The sequence below is a fragment of the Notechis scutatus genome, chromosome 2 (assembly GCF_049901735.1).
Source record: "Notechis scutatus isolate UNSWTSFEM ecotype Mainland chromosome 2, rNotScu1.2, whole genome shotgun sequence".
NCBI classification, from domain to species: domain Eukaryota; kingdom Metazoa; phylum Chordata; class Lepidosauria; order Squamata; family Elapidae; genus Notechis; species Notechis scutatus.
The window spans coordinates 120943842-120962176 of NC_142010.1; positions in this window are offsets into that span (position 1 = coordinate 120943842).

Here is an 18335-nt window from a genome sequence, read left to right on the forward strand (position 1 = left end):
CTATCCAGGGCCTCCTTAACTGACCTGACTGCCCTTTCAGCCAGGCCATTACTGGCAGGATGAAAAGGAGCTGTAAGGGCGTGCCTTATTCCTAGGTTGGCTAGGAAAACCTCAAACTCACAGGAAGTAAACTGGGGGCCGTTATCAGACACAATGGTGTCAGGGAGGCCATGGGTAGCGAATATCCTAGTTAAAACCTTAAGTGACAGCTTGTGACATTGTGGTGGTCATTAAGGCCAGGTCTATCCATTTTGAAAAGGAATCCACCATTACCAGGAATGTACGCCCATGAACGGGGCCAGCTAGATCAATATGCAACCGGGACCAAGGGGCCCCAGAATCTTCCCACTTGCCTGGAGTGGATGTGGGTGGAACAGGTCTGGTGGCCTGGCATGGCTGACAAGCGTTCACCCAACTTGTAATTTGAGCATCCATGCCTGGCCACCATACATAACTGCGAGCCAGAGCCTTCATCCTGACAATGCCAGGATGGCCTTCATGCAGGACCTCTAAAACTGAGTCTTGCAACTTGGAAGGGATAACTACCCTAGTTCCCCAAAGTAAACAGCCTTGCAAACAGCCTTCTTGCTGGCGGATTTTGAAGGGCAGGAATTCGGGGGCATAAGAGATTGCTGGCCACCCCCTTCCCACCCAGTCCAGAACTTGGGCGATTACCTTGTCCCTAGAAGAGTGGGCAGCAATGTCAAGGGCAGTGATGGGGAGTTTGAGATCGTTGATCTGAAAAACAGCATTAGTTGGAGCAGGATCTTCTACAGGAACAGGCAGAGGGCAGCGACTGAGAGCGTCAGCGTGGCACAGACTCTTGCCAGGACGATGAACCAGCGTATAGGAATAGGCAGCCAGAAATAAAGTCCACCTGGTCATTCTTGGAGACAAAATCTGAGGGGTTTGTTTTTCACCAGACAAAAGGCCTAACAGAGGCTTGTGATCCGTGATCAATTCGAAGTGGTGTCCATATAGGAACTCATGGAATTTTTTGACAGAAGCAACTGCAGCCAAAGCCTCCTTGTCAATTTGGCTGTAATTGTGCTCAGCTGAGGAAAAGGTCCTGGAGAAAAAGGCAATGGGTGCCTCAGAACCGTTAGGCAGTCTATCACTTAAAACAGCTCCTATGCCAAAAGGAGAAGCGTCTGCAGCTAGAACTAAAGGCAATTGATCATTAAATTGTATGAGGACCGCATTGGATGTAAGTAATGATTTGACAGCGTGGAAGGCGTGGGCTTCTCTAGGTCCCCAATGAAAGGGGGATTGTTTGTCCAAAAGTCTGTGCAGAGGCTCTGCAACAGAAGCTTTGTGAGGCAAGAATGAAGCATAAAGGTTAAGAAGTCCTAAGAAGGCCTGGAGCTCAGTCTTGTTAGTAGGCGTGGGTGCCTCGTGGATAGCCCTCACTTTGGACTCAATTGGGTGTATACCAGAGGCGTCAATTCTGTATCCCAAAAATTCTACTTGCTTGGTGGCAATAGTGCACTTGTCTTTTTTTAACTTAAGGCCATGCTGTCTGAAACGATTGAGGACTGCTCTGACTCTTTGTAGTAACTGAGGTTTGTCAATGGCAGATATCAAAATGTCATCAAAGTAGGGGACAACGCCTGGTAGTCCTTGGAGAAGTCTTTTCATTAAGGACTGGAAAATCCCAGGGGCTACACTTACGCCAAACTGGAGGCGCCTGCATTTGAAAGCGCCTCTGTGCGTTACTATAGTTTGCAGTTCCACGGCTGTGTCATCAACAGGGAACTGTTGATAGACCTGTGTCATGTCTAATTTAGCAAAAATGGTTCCTGGCTCAAAAGAATGTAGGAGGTGCTGGATAACAGGGACTGGATAGGCGCTGATTTGTAAATATCTGTTCAATGATGTCTTGTAATCAGCGCAGATTATCATGCTACCATCTTTCTTTAGGGGTGTAACTATTGGGGTCTCCCATTTTGCGAAGTCCACGGGCTCCAATACACCTTGTTTGATTAATTTGTCCAGCTCAATGTCTAATTTGGGGCAGATTGTAAATGGTACCCTTCGAGGCTTTAAACGGATTGGTACTGCCTGAGGGTCCAAGTTAAATGATATTGGGGTTCCTGAATAACAACCCAGCCCCTCGCTGAACACATCAGCATAGTCCTTAAACAAGGAATCCACTTCAGCATTTGAAATAGAGTGGATGCCGGTTACGTGGAGGCCAAGGGCAGGGAACCAGTCTAATCCCAATAGGCTAGGGAGGGCACCATCCACTACAACTAAAGGCAAGTGACCTTTAAAATTTTTGAATTGAATAAAAAACTTGCCTTTTCCGAGGACTGGAATAGTTCTGCCTTGGTAGTCGCGTAGGGTCAGCTGGCAGTGGAGAAGCTTCTTCTTTGTCATTCTGGGAAGTAGCTTTTTTAGGGTGCCCCAGGAGATGATGGACAGTGCTGAGCCTGTGTCAACTTCCCTCCTGCAAGGTTTACCTTCTATGGAAACAAAAACACTAATTTTGTTAGAGCCTTTGTTTGTCTGGTTGGCGTGATAGCAGGTAAAACAGTCTTCAACTTGTCTTTGGAAATATTGTATTGTCTGAGGCTTTTGGACAAAAGTCTTTCCTGCTTGACAGACCCTGGCTAAATGAACATTTTTTTGGCATTTTAGACAAATGGCATTCCTGAACTTGCAGGATGCCCTGAGGTGGTTTCCCCCACAGCTTAGACAAATGGGCTGATGCCGGGGAGGTAGAATGGGTTTTGGCTTGATTTCCCCTTGACTGGTTTTTTGCTGCCTGAGGCGATTTACATCGTTGGCCCCATCAGAGCCTTCTTCTAAGGATTCCTCATCATAATGGATGGCTGAGCTACTCTGGCTAATTGGATTCCCCTGAATTTCTGCTGCTGAAAGTGCAGATAGTTCAGCAGCTTGAGACTCTTCAATAGCTATCGTTAGGGTTAAATCTCGTTTAGCCAATAGACGCCTTTGTAGCCTTAAATCCCTGACTCCACAAACTATTTGGTCTAATAGCATGTCCTCTAGATAGTCTCTAAACCCACAATGCAAAGCGGCTGTCCTTAGGGCAGCCATGTATTCACTAATAGTCTCTCCCTCAGCTTGAATCCGTCTCCTAAAAGCATGTCTTCTGGCAATTTGGGATGGCTTAGGGGAATAGTGGTTGGAAAGAATTTCCTGCAATTCTTCCCAAGGAACAGTCTTGACTGAACATGGAGCCAATAATGCCGTAGCAGTGTTTTGCGGTTCCGCAAAAACTTTAAAAGTAGGACTTTTTCCTATGGGCAGTAGCATCAGCAAGGTCTATGGTGTCTAGAAAGCAGTCAAATCGGCTTCTGTAGGACTCCCATGGCTCAGCTGTCGGTCTGAAAGGTGGGAATGCAGGGTTTGAAGTCATCTCGCTTCAGCGGTGCCGTCTCTTCCACAGGAAAGTTGAATTTTGCGCTCGAACAGCGACAATAGCTCTTTTAAATGACAATCAGCTCGTAGTGACTTCGGCTCTTTTTGTAGTGACTTAGCTCAGCGATTCTTTGCCTGGCTGCCTCTTATTGGTATCCCGCCCTCATCGCCAGTGTTGTGGAGCGGCGGTAATAACCTGAGGCAAAACTCGGAGCGAACTTCAACTGTAACTTTATTACAAGAATAAAGGGTTGCCGCGGCTGCCGTGCTAACAGGGCAGTCAGCTGGCGGCAACAGCTGATGCCGTTTGATAGCTTCTTTTATAGCCGGCTGTCAAACGGCATCAGCCAATAGGAACGGTCCGTGTTCCCGCTAGAAACACGGACCGGAGTGAAGACTGCGGGTTAGTCCATTACAAAAGCTACATTTTCCATTCCAAAAATGGTATTTGGTAGCTACTGTATGATCAGAACTAGCAATTTAGAGGCCTCCCAAGGGGTTTAAGGTGTCAGAGTGTAAACCCAGTTGTCCAGTTTCAATGGTAGGTTATGTCAATCATGGACTAAGCCTTGGTGTGGTTGGTTGTTTCCAAGTGAATATGTCAACTTAACAATGACAAAGAATCTCAATCTATCCCTGTTGTTTGCTTAGATGGGGAACTTTCATTTCCAGGCATTTGAGCACTTCAGAACTGGGAAGCCTCAAAGGAACCAAAAACGTCAAGCTTTCTTTGGACACCAGTTTGTTCCCTGTCAAAGGGAACCTGGTTAGTCTGGGAACAATTCCTGTGAATAAAAAAAGCCAAAAGACAATGCCATGAACCTCATTCCCCCTAGAGGTGGCCAAAGGCTCATCTTCAGCCAGAAAAAGAGGGGACACTTTCTCTCTAGAAGGATTAATTCCAGCTACTTTACAGGTCACAACTCTGCTCAGTTTCATCACTGCTTGCTTTGCTTGGCCTACTCTACAAGTCTAGACAGTTTCAAGGAACCGGAGAGATCTGTCAACATACCAAACAACCTGGATCATTAATTTTCAGACATGACTCAGAAAGCTTGGGAGATGAAAAAGCTAATTGCTAGAAGTGTGGTGGGACAGGGAGAAGTGCAGAAGTGATCTGATGAGAGCTAGTCAATAACAACACTTTAAAGTCAACAGAAAGCTGAGCTACTGAAAAGTAGCAAAACTGATCCCACTTTTCTCTGCCAGGACTTTGCTCATTAGAAAAGATAATGATTTCTCTGCAAACCAACTATGTCTACTGCTTTTTAAATACAACCTACGTTATATTTAATGTTGCTCTGATGGCTGGACTGGAGAGGAAGACTACAAGCAACAAATAGGGAATGATGCAACCAAAGTTAATCATTTTAAGCCATATTGATTTTAATCTGAGAGAGTTAAGCCCATACTAGCACTCACACTGAAATCAATATTTTTTAAAGTGCTTATATGCGTCTGATTCATAGAGATTGAGTAAAATTAAATTGTTTGTAGGGAAAATATAATTATTATAGGTAGGACTTTAGAAGCTACATTCAGAGTCGGGGAACTGTTTTTCTTTAAGAATAAAACATCTAGCAAAGAAAATGTGGAACCATAAATATTCTATTTTGTGTATAACCTTACAGATTTCCCATGATGTATCAAACTAAAACAGATGGAAAGAACTAGATGTTATTTAATTTAAAGAAGGGAGCACTGATTCACAAGTTTATTACAGATTACAGATAATCAGAGTTGGAAGGGACCTTGTAGGTTATCTAGTCCAAGTGGGAGACCCTACACCATTTCTGACAAATGGCAGTCCAATCTCTTCTTGAAAGTCTCAACTGATGGCGCTCCCACAACTTCTGAGGGCAAGCTGTACCATTGGTTGATTGTTCTCACTGTCAGAAAGTTTCTCTTTATTTCCAGGTTAAATCTCTCCTTGTTCAGTTTCCATCCACTATTCCTTGTCTGGCCTATAGGAGCTTTAGAAAATAGCTTGACCCCCTCCTCCCTGTGGCAGCCCCTCAAATATTGGAAGACCGCTATCATGTCTCCCCTGGTCCTTCTCTTTACTAGAATAGCCAAGCCCAGTTCCTGCAACCGTTCGTTGTATGTTTTAGTCTCCAGTCCCCTAATCATCTTGGTTGCTCTTCTCTGTACTATTTCTAGAGTCTCAACATCATTTTATAATGTGGTGACCAAAACTGGATGCAGTACTCTAGGTGTGGTTTTACTAAGGCTTTATAGAGTGGTATTAGTACTTCCCTTGATCTTGACTGTATCCCTCTGTTAACACAATTTAGGATTTCATTACCTTTTTTGGCGGCAGCTGCACACTGCTTGCTCATATTTACCTGGTTGTCCACTAAGACTCCAAGATCCCTATCACAGTTCCTGCTATTGAACCTGGTTTCACCCAGTCTATATGTGTACTTTTGGTTTTTCTTGCCTAAGTGTAGGACTTTACTTTTCTCTATATTGAATTTCATTTTATTAGATATGGCCCAGTGTTCTAGTCTGTCAAGATCCATCTGGATCTTGAGCCTATCTTCTTGGGTGTTAGCTATTCCTGCCAGCTTAGTATCATCTGCAAATTTGGTAAGTTCCCCTTCTATTCCCTCATCTAAGTCATTAATTAAGATATTGAAGAGTACTGGACCTAAGACGGAACCTTGTGGCACCCCGCTGCTTACTTCCCTCCATGTAGACTTAGACCCATTAAGGACTACTCGTTAAGTACAGTTTGCCAGCCAGTTGCGAGTCCATCTAGTGGTGGTGCTATCTATTCCACTTTTTTCTAGCTTACTAAGAAATAGGTTGTCGAATGCCTTCCTGAAATCTAAATATATTATGTCCACAGTATTTTGCTGGTCTACTAATTTAGTCACTGTGTTGAAGAATGAAATAAGATTGGTTCGGCATGATCTGTTTTTAACAAACCCATGCTGACTGCTAGTTATTACTTTACTTGTTTCTAGATGTTGGCAGATCTGTTTTTTTATTATCTTTTCCAGTATCTTCCTGGGTATTGATGTTAGGCTGATTGGTCTATAGTTTCCTGGGTCTGTTTCCCCCCCCCCTTTTTTGAAGATGGGAACCACATCAGCTCTTTTCCAGTCCTCTGGTAGTTCCCCGGTGCTCCAGGATTTTTGAAAGATATGGTGCAGTGGTTCTGAGATGACTTCTGCCAGCTCCTTTAAAACTCTGGGATGTAATCCATCAGGCCCCGGTGATTTGTTTTCATCAAGATCAGACAGGTGTTCTCTTACTATTTTTTTTTGCTTATTTTAACTTTTATTTCTGGCCTGTCTTTTACAGTTATGTTTTTGGTGGGTTGAGCTATAGTTTCTTTTTGCGTAAAGACGAATGCAAAGAATGAGTTAAGCAGTTCTGCTTTCTCTCTGTTGCCTGTTACTTCCTTGCCATATTCTCTCTTTAGTGGACCGACTGTTTCCTTGATTTTTTTCTTGTTATTTATATGTTGGAAGAAATTTTTTTTATTATCTTTGACTTTTGTTGCAAGTCTTGGTTCATTCTGAGCCTTTGCTATCCTGACTTCGTCTTTGCAGATTCTGGCTATCTGCTGATATTCTGCCTTAGTTGTATGTCCTTCTTTCCATTATCAGTTAGAAGCATTAAGATCTATAAGAAATGTGAAAGAGAAGGAAGTCTGATTGTTCTCATAGATTAAGGACAGGACAAGAATTTATGATGCCACTTAAAGAAAACTTCAACGATTCCAAGAGTAACAGGATTTTGATAATTTAAAAGTGGTTTTATTAGTTCCAATTTTGGTGAACTGGTTAAAACTATTGGATGTCAATTTTTTTTTCTTTTTTTAGAAAAGTTTGGTCAAGTCTGATGGACTTATGTTTCAAAGGCAGCATGCCCCACCTGATAACATAGACCAGGAAATATATAGGTATGATAGAATTTGTTAATCTGAACATAATTTAAAACATGAAAACAACTTTGTATCTTATGAGACTTGGTTTATGGAATGATCAGATGCAACAGAGGATGGATTACCTGTAATCTCTAAGTTTGGAAGAGAACATAGAGGTGGCTAGTGTAGTTTGTCCTGTTTACCCAGTTCAAATGTGTGAAAAGCTGCACCAATCACAATTATTTTGCTTTTATGGTTAAGCTTTGCAGCAGATGCTATAGGAGGGGTGTCAAACTCAATTTCATTGAGGGCAGCATCAAGGTTATGAAGGGGGCACAGGGGGCGTGATCGAGGTGGGCGTAGCCAGCTTGATGTCACTCATGTTGGGGATGCCTGTAGTGGACCGGGAAGGGGCTGGGGGGGATCCATTGTCTCCAGCAGAGGAAGGCAAGACTAGGGAGAGCACCAAACCTTTGTCCTCCAGAGGAGCCTCGCCATCCTTCTCAGGCCACACGGAGGACTCTCTTGATGGAGATGCAGGCTGTCCAGAGCCTCCTCCAGCATGGTCAGTCACCACCAGGTTGTAGACCACCTTCTGGTCAGCCTGGGCTGGGCTGAAGCACCGCAGGCCAGTCCTTCGCTGTTTCCAGGGTGTCCCCACAGGCCAGACCTAAGCATCCCGTGGGCCAGATCCAGCCCCCGAGTTTGACATCTCTGTGCTATAGAATCCACTTATGAATTTTTTGTTTTAATTGCACACCTTGGAGAGCATAATATCAAGGGGGAAGGTGTCAACCTCATCCACAAATTATCTATCAGGATTCCCTCAAAACTATTGATGTCATGCATTACTTCATTGTTTTTAACCTTTCTGGCCAGAAATTGCCTTAAACCTTGGTTGATTTAATTGTGATTTATTAATCAAGCCAGAACTCTTTAGTCATTCAACCTAGTAAGAAATGAGCAATTTTATACAAACACAATGTACTAGGTGTCAAGATGGAAGCTGATGAGGTGAATATTCTATTGTCATGCCAGTGAAATCCATTTTACAAACAAGGGACAGATCATACAAACCTTCACTGTTGGAAAACAAGTAGCCCCAAGGCCAGTGACTCAAGACAGTAGGAGGAAGAGATCCAGGATACAGACGTTGGGACTAACATATATAAAAGGCAGAATTTGGGACTGTTATTAGATGAGAATTTCTTGTATGGTTGGCTTCTTAATTCTCTGCAATAAATCTATTTGCTATTCATCTCAGACCAGTATGATTCCTTTCCATGAATGTGGAAAATGTGTATTCTGTTTGTAAAGCTCCAAGTGTCTTGATCACCTTAACAATTTTGATTACCTTAGCAATTCCCACGAGCCTTTGGACCAGGAGTTTTAAACAAGCCCTGCTGGCTGAGTACTTTGCTAAGACCTTGCTCATTTGAAAGTCTGGCTTTTTGATTTCTAGCATGTGATTTGGCTTTTTAAAAAAAAAAAATACAGAAATACAGATTTTATTCTTTTTAGTTACAATTTTATGTCTACATTTTATTTTACCTAACACGGAAATGGTTAGGTAATTTCATTTGCTTGCAGAATTCTAGTTGATGACTGTAATAAGGAACTGCTAGCATTTGTCCAAGCTTCTTGCCTGCAAGCGATGGATTGTATCATCTATCCCTTTGGATTCTTTAAGAGTAAAAGCTATCTTTTAGGTGATAGCTGGCATCAGCCTTCCCATCCTGATGCCCATCTGCCAATTGGACTGTTTTAAGAAGTCAACAAGAGAGTAGTCATGTTGGTAACAAGATACATTAGCAGTTTGAAGAAGATATGTCTAGTTGCTAAAATAAACCAAGTTTTGTCCTTCCCTCACAAAATATGTCTCTAAGTAAAGAATAAACTCAGATTATGTCATATGTTAAGCATCGAACTTTGTTTTTATTAAACATTCAAAAATTGGCTGTTCTCTTTATTTCTATGAATTCGTTAAAACAAATGTGTGAATCACATTGGGGAGATGCATAGACATTGACTGGTCAGCTTGATTTTTTTATTTGTATTCTTTAAAATAAATGTATATGGCCGCCCAATTCACTCAAAGTGATTCTGGATGACTTACAAGAATAAACCCCAAATACAAAACTCAGATTTTCACCAGCCCTCATGGCGACAACATTCAAATCAACCACTTTCAGTTCACTCTCCATCCCAAATCTTCAAACTGCTTAGCTGTGAGCTGTTCTTAGGAATTAATCTCCAGGTATGTAAGCTTCAGTTCAGTTGTTTTTTAATTTCATTTTTAAAAGCTATTTTTAAGCATAGTTCTTTAATAATTGGAAGCTCAAATAAATTCTACTCTGAAATTGGCAATACTGTATTTATACAGGACTAACATTCTAAACACAAAAGCAAAAGAGGTTTTGAAGAGAGGGACAACTCTTCCCTTTAAAGTCTTAATCACACAAGTGTGCAGATCCATGGCATCAGATGTGAAATGTTTGCATTATTGTATTAGTGATGATGGGATGTTGATTTCTTAAAGCAATCTGAAGCATTTCTCAATCGCTCATCAGTTCATATGTTCACACGATAGTAGTTTTGGTTGGTCCCACAGTAATGGTTCCAGTAATCAGCGCTCTGGAACTCCATTTGAACAATTTGATGCTTTATTGTGATAAGAGTTCCATTTCCACTAATTGGAGATACTGTTAAACCACTCTCTTTGAAGCCAGTCATCTTTTGGATCATTTGAAGATTGCAATGATTAAAGAAAACTGCCTGGTTTGTCAAACAAGGTACCCTATTATATTAATGTTCTCTAAGGAATACTTAGAAAAAGAATTTGCTTCATTTAAAGCAAGTTTACAATTTTGGAATAGTTTATCAAAAACATAGCTAGGCTGAACTTATCCCTCCACTTACACAGTTCTTAGAGGACATAATGATAAATTATTAAACTTGTATGCTGTCTGCCTCTGCACAACTATGAGCAGCTCACATCAAAGAAATTACAGTAAAACATAAAAATTAAACAAAAAGATGGCAAGTGCCATGAAGTGAGACATGTCTCTTTGTCTCTGTCTCTGTCTGTCTCTGTCTCTCTCCCCAAAAGCCTGGGTAAAGAGAAGCTGAGTAGGGAGAGGGGTCATTTGGATCTTCTTGACGGAGAGGGATCCTTATTCCAGAGGGCTACAGAGAAGGCTCACTTCTGCCTTATTCATTTCGTATCAAAAATATAAAGGCATACTTTCATTTTTGTCAGTAGAAGCCAAGTTTAACAGTACACCAAGCTAGACATTGGTTGGTTTCACATCCACAAGCTTTATGTCATATCATATTTGATTGATATGCTGGTAGTCCGTCTCCAGCTTGCTATAAAAGTAAGAAGCTTCATCCTAAGGACAAACTCATATATTTCATTGGCAACAATAGGAAACACTTTTAGGTATCCGTTTGAAGGCAAAAAGAGAGACAGCAGAGAATGAGTTGGTCAGATAGTGATTGATGCAATGAATATGAATTTGGACAAATTTCAGGACATAAGGGAGGACAAGGGTGGTCAGTGGTGGGATTCAATTTTTTTTTACTACCGGTCCTGTGGGCATGGCTTTGTGGGCATGGCAGGGGAAGGATACTGCAAAATCCCCATTCCCTCCCCACCCCACTAACCTGCTTTCCAGCTGTTCTCCTGTGCAGGGCAACCAAAGAAGAGCCAGCCGATCAGCTGGGACTCAGGAGGCAGAGAATAGATGGGGCGGGGCCAGTCAGTGGTGGTATTTGCTGGTTCTCTGAATTACTCAAAACTTCTGCTACCGGTTCTCCAGAACTGGTCAGAACCTGCTGAATACCACCTCTGAGTCTGGTGTGCTATGGTCCATGGGGTCACAAAGAGTCAGACATGACTTAGTGACTGAACAACAAAATCTGTTTTCAGCTTTCTGGATTTAAGTGGGTCTATCCTGAGATTGACAAAATTTGACATTGTGCTACTATTTGCTATCTATTACACATTTTAAACACTAGCGCATTATTTTGGCATACATTAAAACAAAGTTTCAAACCTTTACTAAGGATTATTATGTGACTTAAGGACTACTGTTTTGATTCAGCCTTTTCTAAGGAACTAATCTTAACCAGACTATTGTGAATGGCTGGAACAGGATTCCTGCTTGTGCTAGACAGAAACACAGACAAGGAATACATCTTGATCTTGAGAAATTTCCAGAACCAGATGGATTGCATTCTCGGTTACTGAAAGAAATTGCAAAGGGACATACTGTGATTTTTTTTAATCATTTGAGAAAACCTGGAGAATTACTGAAAGGCCAGATGATTGGAGGACAAATGCTACCCTATCTTTAAACAGGGCAAAAAGCAGACGCTGGAAACCACAGTACTATCTGACCGATCACTCTGCTACTGATGGGTGCGAGGATTCTAGACAGATCACAAAATCAATCAATCTCTGGGGGATAAAAAAAAGAGTATAGAAGTCAGCACAGATTTGTCAAGAACAAGTCTTGCCAGATTAATGGTATTTTATATTTTTATTTGGTAACTTCCTCAGAACATTATGGGAACACTGTGGGCATAATACAGTTGACTTCAGCAAAACATATGACAAAGTTCCCCATAAACATAATAGCAAGTTAGTTAAGAATGGGCTGGTTGGCACATCTATGAGATGGATTCATGTCTGGCTTGAAACTGATGTTGACATCCCTTCTCAACAGATCAAATTAAAGTGAGAGTCAAATGCAATGCAACAGGGTTTTTGTCCTAACATAGTAGACAACCAGTATTCAAGGGAACTCTCATCAAATTTAAGATGGTTTAAAACTAAATGGTACAGCTAATATTTGTCATTGGATTTGGGAGAACCTCATTTGCAGTTGCAGCTTTTTCATATTGATTCTCCCTCTTTCTCTCTATTTTTCTTTCTTGGTGTCAGAAATACTTTGTTCACCCTGTTCACTTTCAGTGCTGCAGAGATCTGGCAGGTAAGTCTGGAGGCAGCTGATGTTTTATTTTATTTATTTATTTATTTGATTTGTCAATCACTTACAAGATAATAGGTATAAGGATAAACATAGTTATGAATACATGCTGTTTTATCTCATCCCTTTTCATCATTCTACTTTCTTCTTACCTCTCAACCCAAATTGAAGCTTATAAAGGTAGGCAGTTCTCAACTTATGACTGCAGTTGAGCCCCAAAATTCAATTGCTAAGCAAGACAGTGGTTAAGTGACCTTTGCTCCATTTTATGACCTTTTCTTGCCACAGCTGCTAAATGAATCACTGCAATTGTTAAGTTAGTAATGCAGTTGTTAAGTGAATCTGGCTTCCCCGTTGATTTTGCTTGTCAGAAGGGGATCACATGAACCAAGGACACTGAAAATGTCATAAATATGAACTGGTTGCCAAGCATCCAAATTTTAATCATATGGCCATGGGGATGTGGCAATGATCATTGTGCAAAATGGTCAAAAGTCACTTTTTGCAGTACTGCTGTCACTTTAAACGGCCACTAAATGAATGATTGTAAGTCAAGGACCACCTGTAGCTCTCATAAATAAACACATTGCATTTTAATGTCTCCCGCTCCATGCACTTAAGTTAGAAAAGCTGGTTTTTGCTAATGTTTCAGCACATATCACATCACCTCTTCCACCTAAAATGTTATTAAAACCTGGATTGTAAACAATAGATCATTCCAACATTCAAATCCATCTTTATGGACTTTTCTTCAAAATAATTTTACCTCTCTGTATCAAAGTATTGTTAAAACGAAGAGAAAGCCAAGCAAAAGAATTTGGAATGCAAATCAATGCCCTCAACAATTAGTGGGTCTTTATATTTGTATTGTTGTAAAACAGCTTTGATTTTTCAAGCTTTCTTTTTCCACAGTCACAAAAGGGAATCTGATAGAATATTATTGTTCTCTCGTTATATAAAAAGAAAGCATACAGAATCGGATGTTTACCACAAATTGCAAAATTGAAAGTAAAATGTTTCTTTCCTTCTATGGGTTGAACTGGCTGGAATACATATTTCATCTAAAATGACTCTCCCTTCTTTGGTCTTATTCCCCTTGAATTTAATTATAGCGGTATACGCATCAATTGTATGAGAGACTTGGGAGCTCTTAAGCATACATGGGAAAAATACGATTTCAGAGTAATTTCTCTTTTGCTTTAAAGGTTAGTGTAGAGCCCAATAATGATATAGACCCCCTAGTTCTTTTGTAAATTAAATAAATAGTTCTTCCCCTTGAGCTATTGAACTTTGCCAAAAAAATGCCAAGTTATGATGCAATTTTCCAAATAAAAGCAAACAGCAATAGCACTTAGACTTATATATTACTTCACAGTGCTTTACAGCCCTTTCTAAGTGGCTTATAGTCAGGATATTGCCCCCAACAATCTGGGTCCTCATTTTAGTGACCTCGGAAGGATAGAAGGCTGAGTCAACCTTGAGTTGTTCAGAATTGAACTGCTGGCTATGGGCAGGGTTTTGCCTACAATACTATATTCTAACCAGTGCACCACCACAGCTCATGAAATGAAATACTAGCATAAGCCTTTGGATATGTTTAGTTCATATAAAGAAGTAAACATAATATATATAGCTTCCCAAGTCCATAGATCCAAAAGAACATTAAAATCTTATCCCCGCTTATTTGCAGGAATGTTATTGGGTTACCACCCTGCTCAATCCAGTTATAGCTGTTGTTGGTGACTTTTTTTAAAAAAAAATAGCACAAACCTTTACTGCCGATTAGTTGTCTACCTCTCCTTTACAGGTAGTCCTTGACTTACAACCATTCATTTAGCGACTGTTCAAAGTTGGCACTGATAAAAGTAACCTATGACGGTCGTCCCACTTACAACTATTGCAGCATTCCCAATCATGATCAGAATTTGGGTGCTTAACAACCAGGATGCATTTATGATGTTTGCAACGTCCTAAGATTCTGTGATTGCCATTTGTGACCTTCCCAACCAGCTTCTCACAAGCAAAGTCGATGAGGGGAGCTGGATTTGCTTAATGACCACATAGTTCACTTAACAACTGCAGTGGTTTTCTTAACACCATGACAAAAAAGGTTGTGAAATCGGATACAACTCACTTAGCTTTGCTTTGAAATTCTGGTTTCAATTCTGGTCATTACCCAAGGACTGTATGTATAGGGCTGATAAAGCCTGTTCCTGCTCATAAATAACTTTAAATCCTTGGTAAATGTACCATTGGTAATGGGCTAGCAGCACTGAGTTGCAAAATCCAGAAAGCCGGTGGGAGACAGCAGGGGGGATAGGGAGATCAATTCTTTGATATTACGTAGTGGTTATTGTTAAGTTCTACAACCTGCATCTGATAGTCTACTATGTCCTGCATGATAAATACACATTGAACCCAAAATTTGGGTTAAATGTAATTGTAGCAATGACTATGAATTGTCAAGTCCTGATGAGATCACATTCAATAGTTTCCTGTGCTCAAAACTGCAATTAAAAAAAGAGCCAGAAGGATCAGTTGTGATTGAGGGCCAAGTAATAATGTACTCCAGCAAGTAAAAGCCATGTTAAAATACTTAGGATCATAAAACTTAATTATCCTTAAGAATACCAAGACTTTAATAATCAACATGCACCTTGTTTGATCAACAAACTGTTTCTCCTGAAGACAATAACTGTAAGATAAACTTACTCAAGCTATGGCTTCCTTGATAAGGTATAATGTTATAGTTTATGATAAAACTTCATTGAACAAACTCAGAAATGCAAAGATTTGAACTAAAATACCTTACTTAATATAGTCTTAATTTGGTCCTACAAATTAAGGTCTATCAATCATGCAGAACTACAAAACTTTGGGGCAGAAACTTAACTGGTGGAGGAAAAAAAATATGATATAGGAGAATAATAGGCAGAGCTGAGGATGAAGTTAAGTACCGTATTTGCCGGCGTATAAGATGACTTTTTGCCCTGAAAAACATGCCTCCAAGTGGGGGTCGTCTTATACGCCGGGAGGACTCCGACTCCCACTTGAGCTTGAGTTGCAGCCGGGAGGAGGCTGGGGGGGGCGTGTGTGTGTGTGTGTGTGTGTGTGTGTGTGTGTGTGTGTGTGGCGGGTGTCACTCGCCACGCGCTCTGCAACCTTTCCCCCTCTTCCTTCCTTAGCGGTGTGGGGAGGAGAGGATTCGAAAGATCCTCACGTGCGGTGTACTTTTCTTTTTCTTTTTTTCTTTTTGCACGCAGGTTTTGCATGCGGGCGGCTGTGGATTAAGGATGGGGAGCCCCGGGTGGGTTATCAGGTTTTACGGTGCTTCCAACATGTGCGAAGGTGGGAGGCGGAGAGAGAGCGGCGGCGCCCCGCTGTGTGAAATCCTGCCGTCAAAGCAACACTGGGGGAGGCAGGGTATAAATTTACCAGGTTAATGTAGCAATGGTGATTAATGCCCAGAACATTGTTTGCGGGTATTGGGGTGTGTGTGTGTGTGTGGTGGTGGTGAGGAGAGGTTGTCCTTTGAATGCGGAAAAGTAGGTGTGACCTTGTGTAGGAAAATAAAGAGATCCTTTTTAGCGTGTTTGGCTTCTTTGCCTCCCTCGTTCGTTTTGATGTGGAGATAATGGCCTTCGGGCGGGAGGGAAGAAAACTGTAGCTGGGTCATTTCAAATTTCACTTACTCTCCTGCCTCACTTCAATATGTCTGAGCGACTCCAAATACTGGAAGACTTTTTGAATGAAAGTGTTACCTCCATATATTTTTAAAGAGGGCCACTTGGGAAAAAAAAAGATTCTAAGGAATTCCTTGTTTCTTGATTAAAGAGAAGGCATTGAATATACTGTTCCTTGGCAGCCTTTTCAGTGTCCGGGTTTTTGGTGTGTGTGTGTGTGTGTGTGTGTGTGAGAGAGAGAGAGAGAGAGAGAGAGATCAGCTGTATTGAGAAGAGAACGTTTCCTGTGTTCTCATTTTATTTACAACATATTTTACGCTTAATGGTAAGCAATGAAAAATATTTTTAAAACTCATTTCTAAACTCCATAGCTATTGGCATATTCTTGGTTCAAAATTGGATTAGCTCATTTCAAAATTGTCCAAAGCAGAAAAGTGCGTCAAAAAAAAAAAAAAAAGTGCAAAAGTGGAAGGTGTGTGGAAGAGGGGTAGTCTTATACGGCGAGTATATAACAAACTCTATATTTTGAGTGGAAATGTTGGGGGTCGTCTTATACGCCCAGTCGTCTTATACGCCGGCAAATACGGTATGTCATCAGCTTAGAGTCCCTACATTGCCACAAATGATCCATGCCAGCTCTCCTTGAATTCTTTTGACCCTTTTCTAGCGCCAGTTTAGTGCTAATTGTTAGTTGACTAGATTCTTATGTATAAGCTTAAATAAATCTTCTGTGCTGCAACTTAGCATATGATTCTGATTCTTTGCCCTGACATATAAGTACTAAATGCATAGCAATCAGAGGAACAGGAATCATAGCAGATTAAAGTCCTGACTGGTTGCCAGAAAGATTGTACCATACTGTATACTCTTTTTTCTCCTGTCCTGAACATTTCATAAATAAAGCCTGATTTATATTTAGACTGATCCTATCTAAGGTCTAAATACCCATTTTTCTCATAATAAGGCCTTCATCCCATCTCTCAATGAGACAGGGTTAAGTTGTCCTTAGCTCAGGGGTGGGCAAACTATGGCCCGCGGGCCACATCTGGCCCGTTGGTCTTTTTAATCCGGCCCGCCGAAGATTGGTACAGAATTAAGGTTTGATGTGAATGATTGAATGATTGCATTCATTTGATTTTGACTTGTAATGACAGGCATTTCGACACCAGGTGGCGGCCCGTCTGTCAAATTTTAAAAGTCAATGAGGCCCCCGAGCCAAAAAGTTTGCCCACCCCTGCCTTAGCTACTCCAACTTTAAGGTAGGTTTTCCTCAAAGCCAGTGATCACCCATAGTACTTTCAAGGTGTAGGAAAGCTAATTGCTTTGCCAACTATTCTATCTGCAATATATTTGGAGGATATGGGATAGAGAACAACCTAGTACTTATTGGCCACTGCAGGAGGCAATATGATTGGAAGCCTCTGGTGTAATAAATTATTCCAGGCAGCCCAACAAGCAGCTAGCACAGAGGTTTCCAAACTTGGCAACTTTAAAACTGGCTGAGGAATTCTGGGAATTGAAGTCCAAAAGTCTTAAAGTTGCCAAGTTTGGGGACCCCTGAGCTAGCACATCAACAAGGCAAGCCCAGAGACCTGGGGAAATATGGGTTTTAAAAGCCAGCATTCTCATTTTACCATTCAGCTACAGTACCCAGCTGGCTTATTTTAACACTGGGGGTTTTACACCCTCCAAACAGCTGCTCCCAGCTGAGGAAGATGACCAATAAAGTGAGAGCTATCATTTCTGGCATGCAAAAGCCCCAAGTAATTATTCCACCACAGAAAAGAGCATTTGACTGGGAGAAATGGGACCAGTCCATTTCTCCCAGTCAAAAGCAAACCCCTGATGGCATTAGGGCACGTGGAGGGAAGAGGGAAGGTGCCAGAGCGAAAGACACCTGCAGAGAAATTGCTGGACTTTTGTGAGTGTGCATGCAAATGCTGAGCATAAACATGCTGCACTGTCCGACTCTCTCTTGCACCTCATTAAAGCCTGTTAAAAGCTAAGCTGGAGAGAATTCTGATTCTTTCATATGTCAAGATGGTGGAGTCAAGAAGAGCCATGAGGGAGAGAAAAAAAGAAAGGAACAAAAAGACTTTCAAACTTCCACATTTTTGCAAGTGCAGAAAGAGATGGGTTTAGCAAGAATTTGCATGCTGGCTGTCCAACCCACATGCCCTACGTCACGCAAAGACAGGACACACACACACACAAACACACACACACACAGTCTACCACCACTTAATGGCAAACCAGAACAGAAACTTTAGAACAGGAGTGTCAAACTTGTATCATCACAGAAGCGTCATGTGACGTATCGGGATTTTTTTCCCCTTGGCTAAACCGGGTGTGGGTGTTGCCAGTGCGTGACGCATCCAGTTTGCAGTCCGCGAA